The sequence below is a fragment of the Propithecus coquereli genome, unplaced genomic scaffold (assembly GCF_000956105.1).
Source record: "Propithecus coquereli isolate 6110/MARCELLA unplaced genomic scaffold, Pcoq_1.0 Scaffold24, whole genome shotgun sequence".
In the NCBI taxonomy this organism is placed as follows: domain Eukaryota; kingdom Metazoa; phylum Chordata; class Mammalia; order Primates; family Indriidae; genus Propithecus; species Propithecus coquereli.
In genome coordinates, this window is record NW_012147952.1 from 8,076,432 (window position 1) to 8,082,369 (window position 5,938).

Here is a 5,938-nt window from a genome sequence, read left to right on the forward strand (position 1 = left end):
CGAGTAGCTGGGACTACAGGCATGCGCCACCATGCCCAGCTAAATTTTTTTAATGTATTTTTAGTTGTCCAGCCAATTTCTTTCTATTTTTAGTAGAGATGGGTCTCACTCTTGCTCAGGCTGGTTTGAACTCCTGACCTTGAGCGATCCTCCCACCTCGGTCTTCCACAGTGCTAGGATTACAAGCATGAGCCACTGCGCCCAGCCTGCAAATGTTTAATGTAGTACAGAATAATTTTTTTTTTTTAACCTGGAAGCAACCTAAATGTCTAACCATCACAAAATAAGTAAGAGAAGTATTGTAAAAATCCATACAGTATAATATTATGAAGTGATTGGAAATGTTTACAAAAAGGGGAAAGAACAAAAAGTACAAAAAGAATTTATAAAACAATGTGCTCTTTCCTCCTCCCAAATATATCCACAGAGTTGAAAAAAAAAGAGAAATATCCATTGCCCCATTATCTAAGTCCTTCTCCCTGGGACAACTGACATATACTTCTATGCTTATATTGTTTCTTGAATTAGCAATTTTAGACTATGAAAAATGAGAATTTAATTCACCCTTCATTTTAGATGGTTGTAACATGTTGGTTATACAGGGTTTTTTTCCGTAAAATTCTAATTGTCTTTTTTTTCTTATTGAGAGGAAAAAACATGTTTCTTATCATATCACTAATATCTACCAGCTTCTTAATCTATCAATAGCCTGAAATCCATTCCATTCTTCCTCTTACTGACATTTTTCTTGGATTTTCTATTCTAATTTAAACCAGTTACTATTAGACCTGTGGCATTGTTGTCATTCTAGAATTACTTCTATTGAATTCCTAAGTTAGTGCACTATTTCTTTTAGCCTATGTCATCGTCTTTATTAGTTTTCATCATCATTTTACTGGCCCATATCCTTAATAAGTCTTTCAAAAAGATTTTATCGTTTAAGAAGTAAATGTTCTAAGTCCTTGCATGCCTGGGAATGTCTTTATTTTACCTCATACTTGATAGTTTTCATAGGTTCCAAATTCTAGGTTATTTTCTCTCAGAATTTTGAAGACATTGCCTTACTGTCTTTTAAACCCTCAGTTTTGCTTGTGAGACATTTATTATAGTCATTCTTTTATTCAAAATATATCTTTTGAGCTCTCACAATGTAACAGTAATGAACAATAACAAAAACTACCTGTCCTTAGGGATTTTACACACTAGTTATACTCATCTGATTCTCATTCCTTTACAGGATATGTTTTTTCTTTTTCTCCTCCCTAGGAGCTTTTTGGACTTTTCCCTCCTGTTACACTGAAATTTCACAATGATATGAATAAGAGTGGGTCTTTCTTCCTTGTGTTGGGCCCTTTTCTCCCCCTCTTCCTTTCCATCTGGAAATTTGTATCTTTAAGCATTAGAAATTTTCTTATACTACTTTTCTAATAATTGATCTTTTCCATTTTATGTTTTTGAAATTTCTACTAGTTAAATAACAAATCTGTTCTTTGTCTTTTTGCTCTATTTTCAGAGTTTTACTCAATTTATCTTCTAACCATCACTTTTAAAATTATGCTAGTATCTTCATTTCCAATAACTTTTTTGTTCTGATTTTTAAAATAATTACTCTGTTCTTGCTTTATTAAGGAAACTTTTTTTTTCCTCTGAGAATATTAAATAGACATTTTCTTTTTAAGGTGTCTTCTGATCCGAGAGTTATCTGCTTCACATGGTACCAGTTTTTCTGTTTTATTTATATACTGCTGGTTTTATTTCTTTGAAGATAATTTCTGGTTTACCATTGATACTTTAAAACAAAGAAAAAAGAAGAGTGAATGGAAACACTCTACATGTGAGCAGGCCTTCCTGACTGGAATACTTTGCTTTAGGTCAGATGAAAAACAAAGAATCAGCCATTAAACAGGCTATATATTATATAGGGAATTCCCTAAAAGCTAGAATGAGGAGGGCTTACCTGCAGACACAAATGTCTGCAATGGCAATGCTACTTTTCCTTTAGTGTTGTCTTTGTTTTCATTTACAGAAGAAATAATCTCTGTATATTCTGATGTGAAAGAGAGATAGGAGTGAGTTAAGAAACGGAGTATTACAGGGACTGTCACTGTGCATGGGTTTGAGTGGGAAAGGAACACAATTATTCCATACGTCAATTATTTCTCCCATCTCATTTTCAACCATCCTTTGTCTCTGACCTTTTCAATCCCAAGTTTCTCTGAGATTCTATTGAATATATCAGAATCTTCCTTTGCTGCAACCCCTTCTTGAATATTTTGGGACACAATTTTCTGTTATAATCTGTTTCATCCATCATTACTCTTTGTCTCTCTCAGAAATGTGTTGTAATCTCTTGTCTACTGAAGATACTCTGCTTCCCCTTCAATATGATGTTTATTCTTTGTTCTTTAGTATTATTTTAATATTGTCTCGGCCGGGCACGGTGGCTCACGCCTGTAATCCTAGCACTGTGGGAGGCCGAGGCAGGCGGATTGTTCTGAGCTCAGGAGTTCGAGACCAGCCTGAGCAAGAGCGAGACCCCGTCTCTACCAAAAAATGGAAAGAAATTAATTGGACAGCTAAAAATATATGTAGAAAAAATTAGCTGGGCATGGTGGCGTGTGCCTGTGGTCCCAGCTACTCAGGAGGCTGAGACAGTGGGATCGCTTGAGCCCAGGGGTTTGAGGTTGCTGTGAGCTAGGCTGACGCCACGGCACTCGCCCCAGGCAAGAGAGTGAGACTCTGTCTCTCAAAAAAAAAAAAAAAAAAAAATTGTCTCCAAGGAGAGAGAAGACAAACACACATGGTCAGATCTACATCTATCACAGCAAATATAAGTCATTGTAAGTCAATTATTTCTAACAATTATTCTCATCCTTTTAGACAACCTGATATAAATAAACAACAAATTTTCCAAAGTCTATGAAGCTACTATTCAATTCATGCACCCATTTGGTCAAGAAAAATTTCTGATAATACAGATGCCATTTTAGACAATAAGAAACCAAGAAAGCAAGAATATACTATGGGTTCTTTTAAGGCAGGGTCTAGCTCTTCCATGGAAGAGACATAATTAAGAAAAACAGTCACAATAAAGTATGTATTATCCTTTATATACTCCCTTAAAAGATTACATACTAGTTACATAAAAATTTCTTAATAGTGGTAACAAACTCAAAAACAGCCCCAGGAACACTAAAGAATATTTTCTTATGTTTGCCAAACTTCTAATTATTAATATTTAGGCTCTATTTTGCAATAAGGTGAGTATTTCTAACCTACCTATAGTACTTGTATTGTCTCATATTATGTTACAGTTCTTCACAGCATTTAATAAACAGGTGCTCCTTAGGAAATATAACAACCCAAATAGCTAAGCTCTCCTAGAGAATGTAAATTTAGACACTTGTGAAAAAAAATTCACTTTTGAGAATTATTTCTTGATCCTTATAGAAATACTGCTGCCTGGCTGACAGCGCTTTCAGAAAAATAGCTCAAATAAGCAAACAGGGTTATTATAAGTTAAAGAAAAAAGAAAAGATATGAAAAAAAAGAACAAAAGAAAGAAAGAAAGAAGGAAAGATGAGGTAAAGAATAACACTAATTTTTCTTATAAAGTAAAAAGAAATAAAAACAGATAAAGTACTATAGCTTAATGGGACAAATAACAATTTACCACTGGAAGAGACCCTAGGGAATCACTCCTTTCTTTGCAAAGATTAAGGAAACTGAGACCCAGAAAAAAGGAATGACTTACCCAAGTTCACAAATAATTTACGTAAGATCACAAAACTCAGTTAGTAAAACCTGAAATAGACTGTAAGTTTTCTAACTCTTAGTTGACACCTATTTAATATTTTAATTAAAGCAATCAGGGCTGGGCACGATGGCTCACACCTGTAATCCTAGCACTTTGGGAGGTCCAGGTGGGAGGATCACTCAGGGCCAGGAGTTCGAGACCAGCCTGAGCAAGAGCAAGACCTCGTTTCTACAAAAAATAGAAAAATTAGCCAGGTGTGGTAGCACCTGCCTGTAGTCCTAGCTACTCTGGAGGCTGAGGCATGAGGATGGCTTGAGCCCAGGAGTTTGAGGTTGCAGTGAGCCATGATGATACCATAGCACTCTAGCCCAGGTGACAGAGCAAGATTCTGTCTCCAAAAAAAAAAAAAAGAAAAAGAAAAAAGAAACCTCAATTACAACAATCAAATGAGAACTACTTCATCTCTGAAGCCACTTCCACCTGTATCTATCCAATACTCTTTGCCCTCCCAACCCTGCTAAAACTGAAGAAGTATTTCTGCTCCTTTTTAAACCTAAATCTTTTTACTTGTCTTCTTCCCCATACCATTTCTCAATGTCCAAGATTGTGCTCCTGCAATTGTGCCCTCTCTACAGGATCATTCCTATCAAAGAGGCTACAATGAAGCTGATACTTGACTCCATGTCCTATCGCATCCACAACCCAGTTTCTCTACTCCAGTTTTCCAATAAAACTTTTTTGAAGAGTAATCTATAATCTAGAACATTATCTCTACTTCTTTTCCAACCATTTTCTTTTGAACCCACACTAGTCAGGTTTTTATCCCCACTACTCCACTGAAACACCTTTTGTCAAAATCAATGACATTCATCTTCCTAAATCCATTAGCCGATTTCCTATCCTATTCCTGCTTGACCTACAGCAGTGTCTGACACAACCAGCAGTGTCTGACACAACCAACCATTTCCTCCTTCCTAAAACATTCTCTTTTCCTACTTAGTTTCCATAGCCCTCTACTTTCCTGGTTTTCTTACTACCTCACTGGCTGTCTTTTCTCAGTCTCCTTTATTGAATCTGCCTCCTCTTCCTGATCTCTAAGCACATGTTGGCCCTCGTTTCTTCATCTACACTCTCCCCTTAGGTGATCTCATCTGGACCTCATTTACCCTTTCAGGTTCATATATATTCACCTTCCTACTTGACAACTCCATTTGGATATCTAAAAATCATTTCAAATTTACATGTTCCAAACTGAAATCTGTCCCCTTTCCACCTCTACTCTTTCCTACCTTTCTGATCTCATTAAATGGTACATCCATCTACTAAATTACTCATGACACAAATCTAAGGATTATCCCAGATTCCTTCTGCCCTCACATCGCACATCCAAACCGTCCCTAAAACCAGACAATTTAATCTCCAAAATATGTTCCAGATCTGACCATTTCTTACCATCCACTGCTACTGCCCTAGTCCAGGCCATGTTTCCTCACTTGGACTTCTGCAATAGCCTCCTAAATTGATATCCTGTTTTCATCCTTGTTTTCCCCCCAGCTCTTCCCATAGCAATCAGAAAAAGTGACTTGAAACAGAGATCAAATAGCACTGTTCTCTTACTTAATACATTTCAATGGTCTCCTATGGCCATCAGATTCCTTAACCAGGCCTGCAAACTCAATCTAGCCCTTCTGCCCACTTCTCCATTCTTATGTCATGCCATTCTTCCCCTCATGTCTTTTTTCAGGCAAACTTGCCTTCTTTTGCCCCTCCAACATACCATGCTTGTTACCAACTCACAGCCTTTGCACTTGCTGCATGCTCTACCTAGAACATCACAAAGGTGGCTCCTCCTCTTCTTCCTGTTCTCAGCACAAATGTCACCTTCAAGGATGGCTCCCCTGACAATTCTATTTAAGTGAACCCAGTCATATTATCCTATTATTCTGCTTTAATTTTTTCATAGACCTTGTTACTACTGGAAATAATCTTATATTTCTTGTCTTACCCCTCCTGCTAAATGTAAGACCTATGAGAACAGAAATCTTGTCTGTCTAGTTCACCACAGTAACCACAACACTAATTCATTAATTATTTGTGGAATGAATGATTATTCTATAATTTTATTTCAAACAGAATAGTAATGGTTTCATTTTATAAAATTTCCCTTTTTATTTTAAAGGA

At 36.4% G+C, this 5,938-nt stretch overlaps 1 protein-coding gene across 1 annotated transcript in view; it reads right to left on the reverse strand.

The window, feature by feature from the left end:
* The window catches only part of LCA5 (Leber congenital amaurosis 5), a 46,111-nt gene that overhangs the window by 39,169 nt on the left and 1,004 nt on the right, over positions 1-5,938 (reverse strand). The window lies entirely within an intron of this gene.